We start from the raw sequence: 22,446 nt of genomic DNA on the forward strand, positions 1-22,446 counted from the left end.
TGTGTGTGTGTGTGTGTGTGTGTGTGTGTGTGTGTGTGTGTGTGTGTGTGTGTGTGTGTGTGTGTGTGTGTGTGTGTGTGTGTGTGAGAGATAATTCTGTCAGCCTTTTGTACTGGGATGCCTGTTATCTGACAGCTCTCTGATGTAAAAAGAATTTCCTGATAAATTACTCACCATCATATTGCAGCCTACAGATCTTGTAGTGTAATACATATGTAAAGGTGTATAGGTGGCTGCCTTGATCCGCCACACAGTGTGCAGGGAAAGATATGCTAATTATCATGTGACACATATGAGAAAGCCATTTTAGCACCCAGTATTTAACCAAATCTAAGACATATTTGTACCGTTGTAAAATTCTGCCTAGCCACAAGGAATACTGACCAGCCACAACATTAAAACCACCTGCCTAATCTTCCGTGGATTGCCCCTGTGCCACTTAAACGACCCCGACCCTTTTGGGGCGTGGGTATGAGTCCACTGTGGGCGTTTGCGAATGACGTCTGCAGCTGATCCTTTGGGTTCTGTGGGTTGCAGACCCACGTGAATCGAGTTTGTTCCAGCACATCCCGCAGAAGCTCTTTTGGGTTCAGAGGAGGTGGAAGCTTCCTGGCTTGTTGAACCATTTCTGACCAGGTTTTGCAATATGACAGAGCGGACGGCTCTCCAGGGGAGGCTGCTATTGATAACGTGACTCTAACTCTTTCCCCCTTGAATTCCTTGTTTCTCTTTTCTGAAATGAGAAGTTTCTGTCATATTTCAGGCCTGCTTTCAGAACAAAGTGGCTGGGTGTGCATCAGAAGTTAGCAAGGGTGATCTCTGCCTATACAGCGTACTAGGGCTACCCTTGGAAAAACCCAGAACCTATTCTAATGGTTGTCAAACCACGTCTTTATTGATGTATATACTGTGGTGTCAAAATTCATCATCAAGGGTACACAGGAGGTCACATGCTGTCTTTATGGGGGAAAAGTTAAAACATTTTCCGAATAACTAAGAGTCTGTTTTTTAAAGTAACTGTTAATATACCATCAGTGGGAAAAGCAAAGGTGATCGTGTTGTCTTTTTTCAGTTAATAGCTGCCAACTCATTGCACTGATTCCGAAGCACTACAGTTTTGAAACAAGTCCTGCAAAACAGACATAAGGAAACTTTTGTCATTTATAGAGTCAAGATAAAGAGAGTCAAGAGAAAAAGTAGTTTCACTAACTTGATTGCACTGAAGTGGTCTACAATTGGAAACAAGTGTTATTGTGAATGAAAACTTTTTATCCCTGTGCAGCAGATTTGTTAAACCGAGCAAATGTAGATTGAATCTGCATTTGCATGTAACTTTACATGATGAATTTAAACTTGGTTTTCAAGGCCGTGGGATTGCAAAACTCTTTCAGCTGCGTCACCTCAAAAAAATACATGTGCAACTACATAGGTGTGAAGTGTTTTGGTTTTACTTGTTTTCAGTTTTTGTGGATTCCACTGTGGTTAGCTTTCTGCGGTCTGATTACTTTTTAAACAATCTTCAGTATATTATGAATGAGCAAGTTAGCGCTAATTAGCATGCTCATCCTAGAAATAAATTTTTTTTAAAAACTCCACCATATCTTTCTTTTTTCAAGTAAATCACCCTCACAGACCCACTTTTTCTGTTATGACAAGTAGTTTATGGTGAACCGTGAGTGGGATTCTGTCGTTGACTGCTGTTACTGAGTAAGTTCACCGTGTTGCTGATCTGCTCTTTTCTAACAGCTCAGAATTCCTCAGAAAGCCAAAGTTCCAGAGATTCACTTTAAAACAGAAGTAAGGCAGAACTTACCGAAAGCCTGCATTAACTTTGATTTCATAAACATCTTCATCATTAACCACGACTCTGTTTGGTGTTATAATTTCAGTTTGCACAACTATTGCAAAACCGAGCAGTGTTGATAGCATAATTTCCTGATTCCATTGGCCAGTGCACGGGCAAAAATGTTCAGTACAGCAAAGATTTTGTGAAATCAAGCCCTCTCATTCAGATAGCACGACATTTAATCAATCGGTTAGCACAGTTTGCTCCACAAATTAAAAGAAAAAAGGAGTCCAAGTGCATTTGAGCAAGGTACTGAACTTCAGATTGCACCTGATGCATCGATCAGTGTATGAGTGTGAATGTGACAGTTAATGTGGTGTACATGTAAAATACGAGCTGTATGACTGTTTGAATGTGGTTTGAAGAGTTAGAGTGCTTCAAGGAAAGTGCAATGTACATGCCAGTTAATGTACCAATTTGCTTATTCCTTATTCACATTTATTTGTAAATGCTAGCAAAACTCATTTGTCTACTCTCTATCCTCATCTGTTTTTCATTACATAGTTTCACCCCTCATATTTACCCCCTTAGACTCCCATGAGAGCAAAGGGAAACAGAAATAGAGCAAGGGGGAAATGCAGAGTCATTTGTAGTCATAAAAAAACACCCTCCTGCACAAGCACTGAAATACATAAGTGGTGAACACTTTATCAGCATTTCACAAGACGTGAAGGAAATGCGCTTGCCTTAAGAACTCTTGAGTTTATCAAAACATTTGGATTCATTTCAGAAAGGTGCAAATTATAGAGCAAACACCCAGCCGTTAGCGATGAGGCGCAAGGCTTAAAAATGCGTCCTCATAGCGTTCAGCTGGGTATCAGGTAGCAGTAGAGACGGGCGTGACTGGGAGAGGGCTAGGGACACTTTCATCAATACTCACTAGAATGAAACTACTAATATAGAGAGACTGAGAGAGAAAGCTTTTAGTCAGATAACCACAGCCAGCTCAATTCTGTCTGGCAGTGAAACGGTTAAACTGCACTTTTGCTTTTTTTGCCTCCCAGCTGTCTGGTATTACTGGTGGAGCCTGATGCCCAGAAATGAGGTGGAGGGTGTTATCAATCAGATGGGTATGATAGTAACCATTAGGCAATGCGTGAAAAAACAGTCTTTGAGATTTTTCTCGGGAAAACTGTTTCCCTTTGTTTCTTGCTGTCTGTCTTCTCTTCTTATCTATCCATACTTCTACCTGTTTGTCTTCCTCTTTCTTCTTGTGGGCATGCATACATTATGCGTGCTTTGCTGAGCATGGTGTGTGCCCTTTGGGTGTTTTTTTTAATGCAGACATTCTTGGCACAAGCATAGTACTTAAAATTCTGCCCAGGGCAACACTTGACCCTTGTTTACAGCACAGGTGCATCCACAATAATGATGAGATTAAGTCTTCTTGTCATGTTGTTACTTAACTTTATAAAACTAAACAGGATTGCAAGTGTGCACATGCAGACGCTCGACTAACTGATGCCTCGCCTTCTGCCCCAGCATGGCACAGAGATCATTATAGTTCTTTAAGCAAGCCTTTAAGTTTGTACAAATGTTGTTGAACATATGCTTTTTATTTGAAAAAAAAATCTGTTTTACTGCACTGACTTTGTACCTTGACTGAAAATGAAATCTCAAGTTGACGATTGAATTTGTTACTTGCTAAGTTCTTTCCTAAGTGTGCCTTTTTAAGGGTTTTGATATTGTCTGGTTTGCTGTGCAACAGTTGCCTAATCTAAGAAGATTTTCTTCTCTATCATAGACAATAACGTAATCTTATTTTATAAGCTATCTGCATGACAAAAAGCTAAGTCTGCAGCCAAGCGGATGGATTACCATTGTCATGCCCATAGCCCAAACCTGAGACACTGATGCTAAATCTGATTGCCCCAGAATTAAAAGAAAACAAAGTCATAATCAGTTCATACTACATGAGATGAAATGAAAATAAAGAAGCTGGAATTTACCCCAGTTTTTCCTAAAACACTGTTTTAAAAGAAAAGAGTTAAAATGTAGAAATGTGTAGCTAGCTACCACTGTTCATATACCAGTGTTGTGTTGGATTATAATGTAGGTATACTCCACTACAGGCTGAGCTTTAAAAACACATTTTAAATGGTGAGTAATAAAAGTAACATGTGGTGAATAAGTTCATTAAAAGCCAGGATTAGTTTGCTTCTGTATGTGGTCAGCTAATTAGCCAGCTATGCTAATTAGCTGACCACATACAGGTTTGCTGTTGCACAGCAAACCAGACAATATCAAAACCCTTAAAAAGGCACACTTAGGAAAGAACTTAGCAAGCTAATTAGCCAGCTATGCTAATTAGCTGCCCACAATGATAAGTGTTAATGACCAAAGCCACAATGAGAACCTGTTAATCTAACTAATTATAATCAGTAATGATCTGGCTGAACACTTCAGATGTGCAGCACCTCTTTGTCGAATGAAGCTCACCATCTTGGGTGTTATTTTACAGACTTTTACTTTCCTAAATGAAGGACGATGCTTCTCACAGACAGTTTGATGAAGTAAAGTACTAAATCATGGTGACCTAGTGTGCATAATTTCGTTTTAAATTGCATTTACACTCTACTCTAAAAGAACTACACATAAGGAGGGATTTGGGGCTTATTTCAAGAAAACAACTGCAGCCCTGCATGAAAAAAACCTTTGAAAAATCTTTGAAATAAATTGATGTAATGAGCTAAATCTAATTCCTGTCTTTGAAAATACTCAGTTGGTTCTCTCAGCATGCAACTTGTTTTTAATTTACCATCTCTCACACTCATACCATTGTGGCATTTTAAAAGACACAGATCTTCATTCATTAAACATGTGGGAACGAGGACCTCATATAAATATGATTACCACTGATTATAGTACTTCAAAAGTACTGTGAGTGGGACTGTGGTACACAGTGAGAGTAGCTCTCATTCATAAGAGACTGAAACACGGCAAGGCACTAACCTCACATCCTGTGTAAAAGCAGCAGGAAATGCTTAATTTCCTGTAGTGAAGTGTAGGTGGGGGCTATTACATATTTGCTCGCTGTGTATATTTGACACATTAGAGTGTATGATTGTCTGTTAGAATCTACATTTTATCTGGAAATCTGTCACCCACTATCTTTTTTTTCTTTCTTTTTTTTTTTGTTAGAGAGATCCTCTTAGAAAGGCAACTTGATAAACACATTCAAACATTAAAACATGGGATAAGGGCAGGGCTCTTCTGGGTGATTATTAGATTGCCATAGATGCATTAGCATCACTTAAGTGTGAAAATCTTTCTTATCACCTCCATCAGTCATTTAATCAAGAGCACCTGATACTGTAGAATCAATCCGGCTTTGTTGTCATTACTTTGTTTTCTTATTGCCTTAAATGATGTCAGTAAATTTCTAAGAAATTAGGTCATCTGACATAAGAGATTTGACGCACTGATAAGATTAGGTGTCTGTGCTGCTAAATAAAAACTCAAACCTGTTGCCTGAGGCCCTTTACATATACATCGCACTTTTCCTACATTTTATCGACTTGTGTTTGATAAACTTTTACACCTGTAATGACTTTAAGATGGAGAAGTAGTCCTTCTGTTAGTGATGTAAACAGTCGAATTCACATACATGACCTTGTTTTGCAGTTGCGGCCACATCCCTCTTGACTAACAAGGTGCATGGAGCACATGCCCGCACACACACACACACACACACACACACACACACACACACACACACACACACACACACACACACAGAGAGAGAGAGAGAGCTGCTACTTCTGATCCCTGAAAATACTATACTGTTGTCAAGGAAACAGCCAAAGCTTATTCTGTGTGTGTGTGTGTGTGTGTGTGTGTGTGTGTGTGTGTGTGTGTGTGTGTGTGTGTGTGTGTTTGTGTTTGCGTGTGTGTTTGTGTTTGCGTGTGTGTGTGTTTGTGTTTGTGTTTGCGTGTGTGTGTGTGTGTGTGTGTGTGTGCACATTAGTAAATCTTGGAATAGCTTCAGTGACGCATACATTTGCTCGCACCATGCCAGCTAACCGCCCTCTTTCACCTCCCCATTCTGTTACAACATACATCCATCTGTCCTCTGATCTTTTCCTTTTCCATTTCTTTTCTTTCTCCTCTTCATGCTTCAGTCTTTCTCTCTTTTCTCCCTCTCGCTCTGGTGGTCTCTTACTTCTCATCTGTCTTTCCTCCTTTCCTTTCATTGTATCCAACGCGCTCTTTATCTCCTTGATCGATTACTGTTCTTTTCAGTCATAACATCTTATTGGCTCAGCAGAAACACTACTGATCAATCCAAGTCTAATGTCTATTGAAAAAAGTTTATAAAAACCAGAATATTTCACCGGGAAAAGAGAAGAATGCACCACAGGCTGCCAAAGCTTGTTAGTTCGTGAGATCAGTGTTAGCAACTCTGCTTATGAGCCATGTAAGGTTTATTTTTACAGGCAGTAAAATCCCATGAGGGAGTGATGACTTCATATTGTCTCTGATTAATGGTTCGACATGAGGATGGGGGGAGGATGGAAAGCTCAGCCAGAATCCCTTCTCCTCTGTCCCTTCAAGGCATCTACAACCTACATTTATACAACAACAACGATGATCTGGTGGCAAACATAAATCTTATTTTCATATCTGACTGTTGAGTGAAAGGCTGCCCAGCTGTCACTTTCCACATGACATGGATTTTATTGTTGCTGATCTGATAATTATCCCCGTAAATAAGAAATCTGAGCGGCTCCAAGATCTTGTATAACACTTTTGGCATTTTTTAAGGCTGTGCCACCTAATATGGATTAATTCTGACATGACAACAATAGCTATTTTTAAAGACTAATCCTTAATCCACCATCAAATCCATCCTTCACTACTGATAAGTAAATTAAATGTTTGTGTTCACACTTTTATAGCTTCTGAACATATATATTAAAGATGTTTATTCGTTCCTGTTGCATTTATAATCACAAACAGAAGTGAGCACATGCGATGACACATCATATAGTCATATGCCATCGGATCTTCCACCTTTCTGTTCGAAGTGAGGTTAGGAAACTCTTTGTTTCAACTTATATGAGTCCAGCTTATTTAACTCCCAGACTAAATATAACGTCACTCGTCATAATCAGCTCGCATCTACGGGAGCTCAGAGGACCACAACCAATAAAGTTTGTAGCAGTTTGGCATTTTGTTTGCGTGTATGTGAGAGTTTGTGTTGCGTGTGTGTGCATATGACTCGCTCTGAGTCACCGCTGCCCCTCTGGGTGCACAGCCAGGGCAATGAACACGGGTTTATGTGCGAGTGTGGGTTAGTGAGAGTGAGGAGAGTGCACATGTTTGTATGCACATGTGTGGATAATAGCATCCATATATTGGTGTGTTTGTGTGTTTATTTGTCCTGTGGAGCTGCCCAGACCTGAGCACTCTCCTCGGATGAGTCAAGACTGAGTGCATCCAGTCCTGAATCTGTTCAAATCTATATTCTTTCAAGAGAGTTTTACTGCCTGGTTTAAGTTTCTCCCACACACAGTTCACATTAAAGTTCATCATTTTAAATTTTTTAGTTTTCTTCAAGTGATTTAATACATTATCTGTCATAATGTCACAGTGGTGTTCATATCAAACACGACCAAAGGTTCAGGAAATGAGATTATTAAACCAAGACGTATGAGAGAAAAGCTGAAGATTTTTTCAGTTCTTGTCACTGCATGATGTCATAGGGAGCAGATATTCCTAATACGGTCATCTCAGGCACAAAGCCGGGGCTGTGAGCACAGAAACTCCACCCACTTGGTGTTAAAAGTTTCTGCTCGTGAGGGGCAGCGAATCAGGAGAAAGTGTTCTTAAAGTAAAGGGAAAAGTAGCTAAAACTGCCCCAACACTGAGTAGGATGATGAATCACAAATGATGTGAATAAAATAAGAATAGTGAGGTAGAAATAGTAGTCTTACTTTAGCAGTAAGAAATCATATTAATAGTCCAAAATCACCAGTGAACTCTCAGTCCATAAACAAGTCTAGTGTATTAGATTGACACTGGAAAAAAGCCCAATACCTCTATACAAACGTTATACAACAGCTGTCTAACATTTAAAGATTTATGTCTTATTGAAAGAATAAACTTGATGTGAATGCCATTTTTTCATTCCCTTTTGAATTCACAATGATAGCAAGTATGTGAGATATTAAGTCATTATAGCAAGAACTGAAAATTTGGAGAACAGCATGGACACGATGATGACTTAACGACAGCAAGAAGCCCTCATCCAGCTGGTCTCAATCGTGTGATTGGTCATTAATCAGACCGCCTGTTAAGAGCGAACAGATTCGGCTGAGAGCTGCTCCACCTGAGCTTCAGCGTCTGAGTCAGTCCCACCAGCAGGAGAGCTGGTAGAGAACAGATACCATGGTCTCTTCCTTAGTGGAGTCAATTAAGCTGTCAGCATGCGTGTGTGATTGTATCGGGACCAGCAGTCTGTGACTCAGGATGATGCCTGTGAACCAAATGGAAAACCAGAATTATTTTGGGGTTTTGTCTGTTTTTTGGGGGGTGTCTCTGTCTGAACTGGGGGAATAGATGTAAAAGATGAAAAGAGAGAAAAGAGGAGGGTATATTCTCACGATTGTAGTATGACTTTACTGTAAAACTCTTTTTCCTGGCATCATCAAGGGTGGAAAAAGAAACAGTAGCCTCTTACAAACACTCAGCTGTGATTAAACGTGCGGTTTTCTTGCTGGGAGTTTACATCATGTGTGCTTATGTGTGTAATTTTGTGGTTGTATATGTGTGTTAGATGTTTAAGTCTTCTGAAAGATTAAAAACATATTAAACTGTGATGAATGTGTAGCGTTTTAGAGTTAAATAGCTCTTCCCAGAATATGCGGTACCTTTATGACCCCCAGATGAACTGAGTAGATGAGATCAACGATAACTTTCAGCTGTAAGGAACCGCAGTCAGCAAATGAGTTGTTTCGGTTCAGACTGGACAAATGGCAGGAGGCGTGACGATGGAAGGAGCGACAAAATCAACAACATCCGTCTGAGACGACCCACGGAGGTTGAAAGCGCCTTGTGGAGATGTTCAAAGACAAAAAAAAGGGCCAGTTTCTAACTGCTCCAGTGACTCACTGCTCCTTCTCCCGGCTTTACGGGAACGGGATGTGTTTTTAATTCTTCGCCTTTTTTTTTTTTTCCTGCTGCATGCTCAGGTGGAGCAGAGGAGCGTCAGACTGTGGTTTAATGTTTGTCTGTCTGTGTGAATGCTGTGGTGTGTCTGCTTGTTCGTCTGTGTGTCTCAAGTCTATAGCTCAGGGCAGATAACCCAAATTGTTTCACAGGTGTCTAGAGAAAGTTGAAATGTTGAAAGTGCTTCTGTGGGAGAATAAGACCTGCTTTGGAATCAAGTAAATAATTGAAGTTAAAGCACAAATCATAAGTACATATAGCTATTCTGATCAGCTTAAATTAAAACCCAAACAAGAAACTAAACTAAAAATAAATCTAAAGAGTAGATTACTGAGTTTTAGTTTCTGTTAGTTGGGTTAAATGTTTTACATGGTAAACACGAGGGGGGTGTTATCAGGACTTGAAGGTAACATTGAGTCAACTTTCCTCTGAAATTGTTGTTTGTAATATAATCTATAACATCTAATCCCATATTAGTTCCCTTGAAAAATATTCCCAGCTAAAACTGAAAGTAACAAAAAAATAACAAATCAATACATTGTTAAACTGTCAAACTGAAACTGAAATGAAACTATAATAAAGGTTATGCTTCCAACAAAAATAACTTTTAAATGTCATACTGGGTACAGCTTAGCTTACCAATGAGAATACGGGGAAGGAACTAACTTTCCTCTTTCCGTAGTAATTTTAATAGACTTGCCAACATCTGTAAGCTTCACCAATTACACGAACATCTTTTTAGTTTATTTTGTACAAATACTGAAATGTAAAACTGACGTGTTAGGTTACTCTCACTAGCTGTCATGTTTCTATTATGACGTTTAAAAGCCACTATGTGACCAGCTATTGGTTTTGTGGAGCCATAAGTGACATAATTTTAGACAATTATTATTATTTAGACGATTGCTAAGTTACTGGCCAAGGCCTGTTCAGGGACCACCGGTCGGTAGCGAAAAACACAAAATTCCCCACTGGTTGTAATTTCACAGTTGTAAGTGCTCGCTGGTTGTTGCTAGGTGAAACTCATCACAAAGCGGTGCGTGGTGAAAACCTTTTTGTGATCGCTCTGGTAGCTAGCAAGTTGCATGGAAGATACTCAGTTGTCTGCAAACACTTGCCAGCTATATGCTAAGTGGTAGTAAAAGTTTAAAAAGTGTGATGCAAACCAGAAGCAGAGAACATTTCACTTCAAGTTAATTCCCTTCAATTTCAATTTTATTTATAGTCACCGGAAGGTTTTTTTATAGTAAAGACCCTACAATAATACAGAAAAAAAACAACAATCCAACAACAAACCCCTTTGAGCAAGCACTTGGCGATAGGAGCTTGCTCCTGCTGGAGGTTTCTTCCTGTTTAAAGGGAGTTCTTCCTTCCCACTGTCGCCGAGTGCTTGCTCATAGGGTATTGTCTATTTGTTGTGGTTTTTTCTGTATCATAGTAGTCTTTACCTTACAATATGTTGTTGGGATTCAGTGCTATATACATACAGCTAAAATGAATTGAATTGAACTGAAATGAAACCACTAGTGACCAAGGCAACCTCTAGCAAACAAAAAAATAACAAAGAGGTTTTCAGCTACACTAATTACACATTTTTCTCTAGAGACCAAGAGGTTGCCAGGGGTTGGGTAACAAGTCTCTAGACCTGTGCAATAGAGGCTTAACTAGAAATCTTGGTTTGCGAGGTGTATCCATAGACTGCATGGGTGCATTGCATACACATAGATACCTGCTAATTACTACTAAGTGACACATAAGAAATACTAGAATTTCTCTCACTGAAACTGGAACAGAAATGTATTGGATAAAGTGAGTTTAAATACCAACACACAGCAAATCAATTTTGACTAATTTTTGGAGGCATCAACATTGATTCAGTGACTTGAATTAGTTAAGGTAAAGCCTAGCGGACAGCTACCAACCTGTCATGCAAAATAGCCATAAACATGTTTATTTCTAATGGAAAGTTGGGCATTGTAACTTGGAAGACAGACTCAAGCAGCGACTTCATTAACTGCAGTTTTTACCACGTCATGTTGACTTTATTTTACAGCAAGGAAGTTGCAGCTTGGTTTCTATTGATGCCATTATTTCTTGGCTGGATGCAGTGACTTCCTGAAGTTTTTGCTGGTTTCCTGCCTTATAACCTTATAATGACAGGAAGATAGGTTAAACAATTTCTTCAAGGCAGTACCGGGGGGTGAACACAGGTTTAAAACCACAGCACAAGTTAAAAACAGAAGTGAAAATCATGAGGTTTGTCTCCTTTTTTCCTGTTAACCTTTTCAGTCCCAGAACATTTTTTGTTGTTTTGTTAATTTTCCTCTCAGCGGTTTAAAATAGCCTAAAATACACCAGTATTTTCCATTGCATTTTTCAGAGTAATCTGAACTTTCTAAACTGATGAATATGATGGAATATATTATAATTGTCTTACACTTGCCTCAAAATCATTACAAAAGGCTATTATTTTGGAACAATTTACTAACTGTTGCTACCTATGTCACTTTTCTAGAAAGTGAACTCTTTTCTTTTCTTTTTTTTTGTCAATCTGGAAGTGAAACTCCACAGGTTAAGAAACACTCTCGCGAGTGTCTTTTACAACATGGTGGGATTAACCAGAGCTCTGGGAAAAAACCTACTCAAGCATGGGAAGAACATGCGGGGGCCTCACCTGGATTCAAACACAAGACAGTCTAAACATGCTGCTGTAAACAACTTCTTCAAAGGACTACAGATATATAGGGGAAGTTGTTCAGTTGAGCTAGGTCAGTGGTTCGCAGGCTTTTGTTTGCCCTACCCTACTTCAGACTGAAAAACTTCACACTCAGCACCCCACATTTTTTATCAGTCATAGAAAATGAAGGAAAAACCCTCCAAAGTCAGCAATGTAACATCAACAAAGTCTTGTACTTCCATTGTTCAGTTTAGTTACACTCAGAGTTTTTCCCCTGGTCCTCCACACCTCACCTGCAGTGGCCCCATGACCCACAGTTTAAGAACTTCTTGGTTATTAAGTACATTTGATGGAATTCATGAATAGACTCATTAGTGTTCATTAAATCAAAAATGCAGGTGAAAATGGAGCAGCTGTTTCTCGGTAGGTACCTCCAATCCAATGCTTTAAGCTGCCGATATGAATACTACATAAATACAGATAAATCTATCATAGTTTGGATTGTTTAATGTTTAGCCTTTAGTACGTTGAATAACATTGCTTCTAAGGGACTCATAATAAAAGTTGCATGTAATAAAAGAATCATTCATATAATAATAATTCATATAAATGAGTTTAAATTGCTTTGTTTTTCCTCCCTTGAACTGCACTTTAGAGCTGTTGTGGTTCTAAGAAGTAGCTGTAATGATAGGAGCTTTTATTTATCTGCGTTTAAACACCACTTTAAGTGTTGGAAATGTAGAGTCTTGTTCTGTTGCCCCGTGGCTGCTGTCAGTCAAAAGCATCACCTCCAGTCCAGACCAGCTTCCTTGGAAACTCTTGGACTATTTCTGTTTGTCTAGGGTTTTTCCAGCCTGAGGTGGCTATTTTGGTCAGATAAATACACTGTTGTTTTGGGAGCAGGGGCTGAGGAGCATGGCACAGATGAGATCACCTCTCAAGACTCCTGAACAGCAAAACAACAGGCAGCAAGACAAGACAAGAACAGAAGTGGAAAATGAAGGCTTGGGAAATTATTGACATCCCCTCCTGGCTTCAGGTTTGCCTGAGGTGAGGAATGGGGAAAGAACCTGCCCCGCAGTCTCCTCATTGAAGAAGTATTTGCAATCACTGAACATATTGCTTTGTGAAACTAAAGAGAGGGAGATGTGTTTGATAGTCGACAATATTTTAAGGTCTTTACCACAAAGCTGATGACTATATTTTGTTATCTGAGTAGTTTGTGTGTGTGTGGCTTTGAGGGCCATGGGAAAATACTGCTCACTACTTTAGAGGAGTTTCTTTCCCCTTGAGAAGGTGGGAGTGTACTGAAGTCTGCTTCGTGTGTGCAGAAATGTTTCGTGCGGCCTCACTGTCTGTCTGTCTGTGAGCATGTCTGTGTTGTGACAATGGCAATGACTTGTGCCCCAGATATCATCTCATCATGGCTACAAATGAGAGTGTGGTGGTGTGTGGGTGTGTGTTGTTATGTACACTCATGTCTGCTTGTATGAAAGAGAGTTTATTGCCAAGTGGTTGTCTGCGGCTCCAGCCAGGTGTGGCAGTAGACGGACGGGTGTTTAGCTTTGCTGCCAGGTACTACACCTATGTGGACAAAAACAGCTGAACACAGTTTAGTGTGTGTGTGTGTGTGTGTGTGTGTGTTTTCATTACATTACATTACAAAAGATTCTAGAAAGCCGCCCACTTTCCCTAGTAAAAAGAAAGAAGACATTATTATGTCACAGACCAAGGAAAGTACCAAGTGATAGAGGAGTTCTCCATTTTCTTTCCTTTCTTAATCATGTAATTACTCTCAGATATTTTTTCTGTTGGCCTCTATCAAAGGGTGTATTTTCTCCATGTTTGCTCAGTTAATTGGTGGCTCTAAATCATGGACTCCCTAAGTGTGGCTGTGCCCACAACGGTCCACTCCTGGGAAGATTATCGCATTTAATACGCCCACGAGCACAGCAAAGAAAGAAAGTGCATGTCATACTATGAAAGCGCAGAATGAGACAAGGATTTCTTTATAAAATTGAATTGTACCAATGTGACCGTCTTAATCATTTTGAACTTTGACATATACGTCAAAGAATGTACCAGCCACTGCACTTATGGTTAAACCAGTTCAGAAGTTCATTTATCATCATGAACCACCAATTTATGAGCAGAAAAACCAAAGTACACTCCAAGATTCAGTTGCTGCACCTTCAGCAGCAATAGCTCAAAGTAACTGTTTTCTGTATGACTTTATCAGTCTCCCACATCATTGGGGAGTAATTTAGGCTCACTCTTCTTTATAATGTTGATTCACTTCATTGAGGTTTGCAGTCATTTGTTTATGCAAAAGTCATAATATCTCACCACACTACTTCTATTAAGCTGAGGTCTAAACTTTGCAACACCTTGTTTCTTTTCTTTTCCTGTCATTGTGTTGCAAATTTGCTGCCGCGCCCGGCTTCAGTCTTTCCAACTGTCATGAACTTTAAGATTTAACTTAGAGTCTGAGATGTAGCTCTTGAGGGTTTTTTTTTTACCCCAGTCCTGAGGCTGTGGCATTGTGTTAACACACACCTGAATCCTCTAGACCAGCAAACTGCTTTTATAGAGCTTTTCACACTTGTCAACGATCAGTTGATCAAATGGATTTGATTATCAGCACCTGGCTGCTACTTACTCTCTAATTTCCCACTGAAGAAATAAGAGAGTACTTAGTGCATGAAAACTTTCTTTTCACATGACTTTACTTATAAAGTATATGTGCATTTTTTCTGCACAGCTGTAAGTCATATGCTGCCTGGCATGCAGCAATAGAAAACATATATCCCAATGGAGGAAAACGCTCCAGCTGTGACCCTTAAATGAGTGTGGGTATACATTTGTCTGCCTAAATATTATGTTAAATATAATACAGCATAATAACTGAAATAAAAGGTACGCAACATGACCATGTGATATATAACTTAAAGCATCTGTGCTCCCTCTTGATATATGTCTTGTAGTTTCCTGCACAGGAGGTCAGATTAGGCAGAAAAGCGTGCTGGCTTTCATCCTGCAAAATGTGACCAGTTACTGTTATCATACCATAAGTATTGGGACATATTAACTGGCATACTAAATAAAAGAGTGCTATTTTATGTAGCTGTGGTGCTGCAAAGAGTAAGGGTTCTTCTTGCACCGCTGGCTGTGCCTATCAGAGTGTGTGTATCTATATGCAGGCGAGAGAAAGATAAAAATGCTTCAGAGTAATTACATTTTAAGAAAGTCTACAGAATGTCTACTCCCTGTTATCAACACAAGTTAATGTTATTATTTTAGACTTATTATAATTTAATGATTAATAAAAGAAAAGAAAAAAACAGCACACACGTGTTTTTTAAGGTGTGTGCACCCTCGTGCATCTGGGGCTCCTTAAAGATTGTGTGGGCGGGCATAGTTATGCGCTAAAAATGAGGTCATCATTGCTGTTGATATATGTGACACACGCTATTACTTACACTCTTGTGATTTCACCAACGTCTCCTCTGACAGCATGAATAATGCATGTCCTCACCGAAAGATGACATCTCCCACTTTCCCCTCCCTCTCATGTGCTGTTTCATAAAGTTTACTTCATCATTACTGACCCATGTCAGCGGGAAATGTGGAGTGTTTGTGTGTAAGTTTGCCCCACTTTTATTTCGAGCTTCTGTGCCCATTATCTTGCCATCTTTTATCCAGTTCAACAAGTTTGCTGTCGGAGGTTTATGAAATTGCACAACAGGAAGTGAAGAAGAACGCGTGCATGTGTCTGACTGAGTGCGAGGGTTTTTTTTTAAGGTTATGCCACACCCTAGTTTTAAGAAACAATTGACATATGGTGATCAGCTCACTTGTGACACGTTGAGTAACCGTTTCGTCTTAACACAGATGTCAAAATGACTCACCTCAAAAAATATTTCTGTGTTTCATTTGAGTTGAGACAAGTATTGATACCTGCTGTAAAACTACATGTTTGGTATTTCAGAGACATATGCAGTGATTTGCTTGCAGTCTTAGCAAATCTAACTGAACACCAGAGATTAATAGTCATGGATGGGCGGCACATCCTGCTCTCGATGTGCTTTTGACAGCCGAGCTCAGGCATTATTGTCCCTCGAGAAGCTCAAAGCCAAGCCACAGGATGACATCTTCAAAAAGCGAGGTCACCATGGTCAGACCAGAATGGGCAAGAGGAAAAAGGGAAGAGTGAAGGAGGGATGAGGAAAGGGGGTGGGAGAGATGGGAGCGGAAGGGTTGGGGTGATGGGTTAGGGAACGGAGGACAGCCGTTACTGTCAGCATCCATCAGGGAGCCAAGGGGTGACATGGGAGCAGGCAAAAGAGGAAGAATAAACGGAGGAGGAGGAGGAGGAGGAGGGGGGTAGAGGTCGGGGCAGGGAGTCGGCCTTCGACTAGTCATCCCTCAGCTCTTGGAGCAGCCTTGTTTGTTCTGCCCTTACCATCTGTTCACAGTGCAGATGTGCAGCCCTCCAGCTGCTGGATTTATCAAGATATTCTTCACAGGGCCATGATAGTTTTGTTTCGCATCCAAATGTATTTAACTGGAAATAATTCAGACACGCTACTGATGTTAACTGGCAACATACCATTTATAGTTGGGAGAGTAGAAAATCAGAATAAGTGAAAAATAAAGCAACCAATTCAGACGATTTTGTGGGAGACATGCAATAGCTGGGCTGATTGCTTAATGAGTATAAAAACCAGACTGATTTTTAACACTATCTGCGCCAAACATTCCAGCAATCATTGTTTTCAGATTGTTTTGATATCACGTGATCTTTTCCCCCTACAAGTTATATTTGCACCACCATCTTTGCTGCTGAAGATTTCTCCCTTATTTAAGGATTTTTTCAGTCTCCCATGGTATCAACTTTCTCATGCAAGTGTCAGTGAGATAAGCATATTTGTATTAACCGCTCATTAATATCTAGATTAAAGAAGACATTATCTGTTGGTCACTTTATGACTCAAATATTGTGACGGTAAATACTTAACGAGCCCACTAAACAAATCACATCAGTCTTACTAGTAATATTATCTAGAATCTAGATAATGCACTTACATGTAACACACAACAAATACAGTAGTGCACATTTTAAAAAAAAAACAACACAACTTAGGCTATTCAGTTCAGAAATTAAAACTAATTAATAGTAATAAAGCCTGATCTGAAGGTTATTTCAAACTCTCAGGGCTCACAGGGAGAACGCCTGATTGGCTTTATGTGCCTGACAAACAGTTAAGGATAGATTTCATTTTCATTTTAAACAGAATAGAAGAAAGAACGACTAGATCCCTTCCATGATTTCTGCAATACTACCTCACAGAACCGCGATCAGCTTAAATGCTAGAAACTGACAAAAAGTGAGAGCAAGTGGCCGGATTCAGCAAACATGAGTGTCGTCAGAGACGTGTTGTGTGTTTTAAAAATAGACAAAAGAAGCAATGTGTACAGTGAAAACAGAGGACTCAGCATAACCCCTTCAGGTGCATAACGGCTCAGAGGGCTGATTTAGAAAGGTATTCACCAGTGACAACAAAAGATAAGCTATTTAAACCAGTCCTGATAAAGATATGCTGTCACTACAAGATTAATAAACCATTGAATGGACACCAGTTTTTGGTTTTCACTTCTTTAAAAATAGAATAAACTCTTGTCTGTGATTTGGACAGCTGTACTTGATGATGGAGTGTTTAAGGAAAGTTTTTCGTCTTGTTTTTTTACTGTTGACAGCAGTCAGCAGACTTTTAGGTGATTTTTTTAAGGTTTAAACTGCCAGTTCCTAAATCTAATCTCTGCGTCCAAAATCTTTAGGTTAAATTCTACCTCAAATTAAGCTCTGTTAGTTATTTTTGGGGAGTTAAAACCAGTACTGACAGTTTTTTTGAGAAAAAAGCAAAGTACTTTTATAAAATGGAATATTTTTAAGAACTTCCACCAGTAGATTTTAAAGGGAAACCCCTGCATGACTGGTTATTTAATGTCAGGTGCAATCTTAATCCATTGACTTTCTTAACTGCTTATCCAATTCAGGTTTGCAGGAGAACTGCGCCCTGTCCTAGCTGCCATAGAGCAAGGGGTGGCGTACACTCTGGACAGGTCAGTGTACAGCAGGGTCAATACAAAGAGACATGCTCGCATTCACACTTGTGATCAATTTAGGATCATCAGCTAGTCTAACATGCATGTCTTTGGGCTGTGGGAGGAAGCAGGAGTTCCCGGAGAGAACCCATGCAGCCATCCAACTCTGGATTCAAAGCAGCAACTGTGTGCCTGTGAGGTGTCCGTGCTCTCCACAGCATCGCCATGCCACCCTGCAGTGTCGCAAGAAAATTATCCTTTCCATTCTACTTTGAATCCCTCCCCCTTCTAAAATCTACTCCACCTCACTCTCAATAATAACATGATCAGGTTGACTTGGATAATAAGCTGCAGTCCGACTGTGGAGACATTGTCTGCCCAATTTTCAGACCCTAAAGGGGAAAAAACATGTTTTGTTGCTTCTGGCCACTTCTGAAGGGCTGCAGCCCAGACATAAACATCGATGTGGCCGGGCAGAGGAAGCTCTGAGGCCGCCACTGCTGCCGCGGATGAAGGTTGGCAGCCAGACGGAGACACTCAGGTGCAAACTCACCAAATTTAAAACACGCTCTGGAAACAGAGTCACTTTGTTGGGGAGCTGTCATTTGGCATGCCAACACTTGAAAAGTGAATCTGTAGCGAGCACACTGGGTGTAGGGATTTCAAACCTTTTCATATCAAAGTCTCTTCACCTCCACCCACAGCTCACCCTTTGCCAAAAGGAAAAAAAAACTGATTCGGATTATACCATGGACCCTGTTTAATTAGATTTTTTAAAAATGATCCTTTGGAAGTACATCTGAGAAGGTTGTTGTTGTTGTTAAATATAAATTGGCAGAGAATTATATAAGTGTCATCTGATGCCAGCAGACTGAAGAACAAGCACCATCAAGAGAATAGTCCACATATTTATATATTTTGCTTAGGCAATAAGACATGCTTATATTGAATCTGGAATCCTGATATTCAACCCTGGGCCCCCTGGGGTCTCCTGCACCCTGCTGTGATGAAATATTTGTCAGCGTATGTGGGTGACCAGATAATCAGTGTATGTTTTCAAACAGGAGCTAAGCTGGTTTGCTTAGCTTTGCATAAATATTGGAAACGAGAAGCTTGATTGTGTCTGAAGGTAACAAGATCCACCCACGAGCGAGGCACTTTAATTAATACGTTGCATCAAATATTACCTTTGAAAGATAAGAAGACTGTTGACCAGCTGAAAAAAGCGCAATAAGGAAATAAGATACATGCTGGGTTTAATACACACTTAAGATTCCTGCAGACACACTTAGCAAAGCTTTAAGTCTTTGTCTTAAATCAAGTCTTTGTTCTGCCATTCATCTTGATAACATCACACTGTCAAGCAGACCATTCAGAAACAGTAGGTTCATTCTGTTCTGACAGACGATACTGATAGAGTGGTTCTGTTTAAACAAAGTTGGTACAGAGCAAAAAGATACGAGAGAGACAACCAGTCTGTAACAGACAGGGCTGATAGACAGACACACACAGGGAGAACAAGACAGACGAGTCCTTAAGCACAGAAGCTACCGCTTCACGAGGCAGGGCGTGTAAGACAGGGAGTGCCCCGAAACACACACACACACACACACACACACGCACACCAGACAAAAACAAATGTGAAAGTACAGGGTAGAAACGGTACAACAAACACTGACTGCAGTCACATGTGTGTTTACGCAATTGAAAGAGGACGTTAGACTTTGCTGAGGTAGTAAACGGAGTGTCTGCACAGTTCACTGGAAAATCAAATCAATAAAAATATTGTTGCTGCCATATTAACAACTTGTTTTTAATGTGTGCATGCATTCACGTGTCTGTGTGTGTGTTTTACTACCTATTATAATCATGAAGACACTGCAGCTCTAAGTTCTTTCAGTGGCAATAACGTGTATTTAATATTCTCTTTGTATTTAAACAGTTTTTTTATTAGTGTTGTCTTGTGTTGTTTTCATTTAACACAAAAGCGATTTCCTCCCTGAGATTTTGCCAAAATTACAGGAAAGTCTAACAGGACAGGAAACACAAGCAGTCCGGTGGACAGACAGGTTTCCCAAGTATTTGAAAACAAAACACAGACAATGAGTGTCTGTTGTAAGCTGCCACATTTCAAAACCCGTCTTCCTGATCCAGAGTTGCTCTACTGTACTTACAGTATATTTGCTCACACACACCGTTTTCCTGAGCAATGTAAACGTATTACTGACATTTTGGGCGTGCTCACTTTCAGTTTTAGTTTGAAATAAAGCGGTTTAGGAGCTCCGTCTTCTTGTGGTTGGCCTCACTGATCATCCACCCACTCATATTTAATACACCTGCTGGACTTGTGTGTTGTGTTCCCAGGACTAAAGTGTATCGGTGTATCATTCCCGATCGAGTTATAGTGAAAGCTATAAATATAGATGGAATAAATAAGAATTTCCTTTAACTTGAGTGTTTTTATATTTATAGGTTTTGGTATGGGTAAACTGATGCGAGGAAACTGACTGTGATGAAGCAGAAATTGAAGTAAGTAGGAGGAAGCTTTCACAACTGATGTTCAAGCAATGCTAACTAACAGGAATCTGCAGCATTTCTTGTGTCTGTTGTGGTCTTGTGATCCACATCTGTCATAACAAAGTAAACATTCACAGGTTTCATATTCCAAGAAGCTTATCTTGTGAAAGTTTCCTTTCTTCCCACATTTTTTGTTTCTTTTGCTTTTTTCTGTTTCAGGAACACGCTTCTTTTTCCACAAAGTCCATAAACTGAAACTACACAGTGACAAACACATATAAACAGTGTGAGTACTGAAGTGTGCAAACACACACTACTATGTGGTAAATATGGGCTGATTGTTGGACGGCAGAGCAGCTCTGAGTCTTAGGCTTACTGAGATAGTTTCAGTAAGCCTGCTTGCTGACCTCAGTTCTCCTGGTTCCAGAGAAATGCACACTTCTTTGAAATCCTCCCCCACACTCATGTTTTCACACTTAATGACAGAAGCATCAACCACATTTCCCCTGAAGCCAGCACAAAGACTGGAATGGGTTGACCTTTGTAAAAACTGACTCTGGGAGACTGACAAAAGAGGGCTTCAGTACAAAAGTATAGCCACATGTGGCCGGACAGTTTCTGTGTTTCTTGATGTTCCCTGATATGCAGATACTGCTGGCCTTTGATGCTGGTCAAGTGATAATGAGGGGAATTACAGAATTTTTGGGTCACTGAAACTTCAGCTACACAGACAAACAAACATGTTTGTCTGTGTAACCGTAGTAAGTGCCAGCTCTTTGTAGAAACATCAGATTGTTGCGACATGATGCAGCTCATAAAAAGATTCAGTCTCAATCTCTAACATCAATTTATTAGCATTGTTTTCCAGGTCGTAACTTTTGTGCTGATAACACTTTATGACACGCAGCTTTATACCCTATTTATTTCCACGTGTGTCAAGCTTATTGTGCTGTGTCACTGCACTAATCCCCTCCCGAGGGACTGAGTGAATGTCCCCAGATCAGCAGGATGGGATCCTTGACTTTGGAGAGGAGTGCAGAACACTTCGGAGAACCTCTCCATATTGTTCTGTACGTAAAGTCTTCTGCTCCAAAACAGCCGAGAGCGGCACTGAGCTGTGATGAGGGTAGGTCATGGGCCTTCTGCTGTGTCATTGGGTCAGTCATGCAGTTGCATTTTGGTTATATTCTGCTCATATTTGTCTTTGATCCGTCTGAAATAATGAGCAGCAATGCAGAGGCAAGTCTGCACAAAGGCATCTATCTCATAGGTGAGCTCGTATCTGCTTGTTTCTCTAAATTGATTTTAAGCGTCACAGATTTATTAAACAAGGCCCAGACAGGAAGAAGAGGGGAAATGGATCCTGGCAGCCTGGCAAAGCATTACGAGTACTGCAGTACTGTTCAGAAAGCATATATAAAAGTTAAGAAGAATGGCTTTGAGGATAACACTAAGTTAAAAACAAGTCCACAAGTGATTGCATGGATTAAACAATATCACTGTTTGTTTCTTGTTTTTGTTATTTACCCATCTCCTTTGCTTCTAAGAAGATCAGACTGAGCCAGCATCAATACGAATCTAAAAATATGAGCGACCAAACAACTCCCACTTCCCACTTTACTGAGGTGACCTTTTGCACTCCTCTTTTCCACCCATAATAAGTCTTTCACTGCCTATAAATCAACCAAGCCACCTAAAATGATTGCTCCTTAGTCTTGTTTTGGCTCTGGGCAACCCATACTCCCAAATCAGTTCCATTTTATTAGATGTTAAAACTGTAGTTTATTAATCCAAAGAGCCGATATAGCTCTGAGGCAACTGTTAGACATGATCGAAATGGTGATTCGTGACGGGAGAAACTGTAGTTAACATCCCTTAGTTTGAAATGTGAAAATTATTGTATCCTCTTGTAGGAGCAAAGCCTGTGTGAGGCTAAGATCGGGCTTGCTTAAGTACTTTGACTTTTCTTTTAACTGACTTCTGTGTCTGTGCTGTTTTTTGTTTGCTGCTATCGCCCCCTGCTGGTCACTGTTGGTACAGAATGTACATTTGGCACTTGCAGATAACAGTGTTGTAGCTATATTATAACAACACATGTGTTTTTAGATACTCATTCATTGGTCTGTTGAAA

Source organism: Pundamilia nyererei, unplaced genomic scaffold (genome assembly GCF_000239375.1).
Source record: "Pundamilia nyererei isolate P.nyererei 1_Seehausen unplaced genomic scaffold, PunNye1.0 scaffold00065, whole genome shotgun sequence".
Taxonomy (NCBI): domain Eukaryota; kingdom Metazoa; phylum Chordata; class Actinopteri; order Cichliformes; family Cichlidae; genus Pundamilia; species Pundamilia nyererei.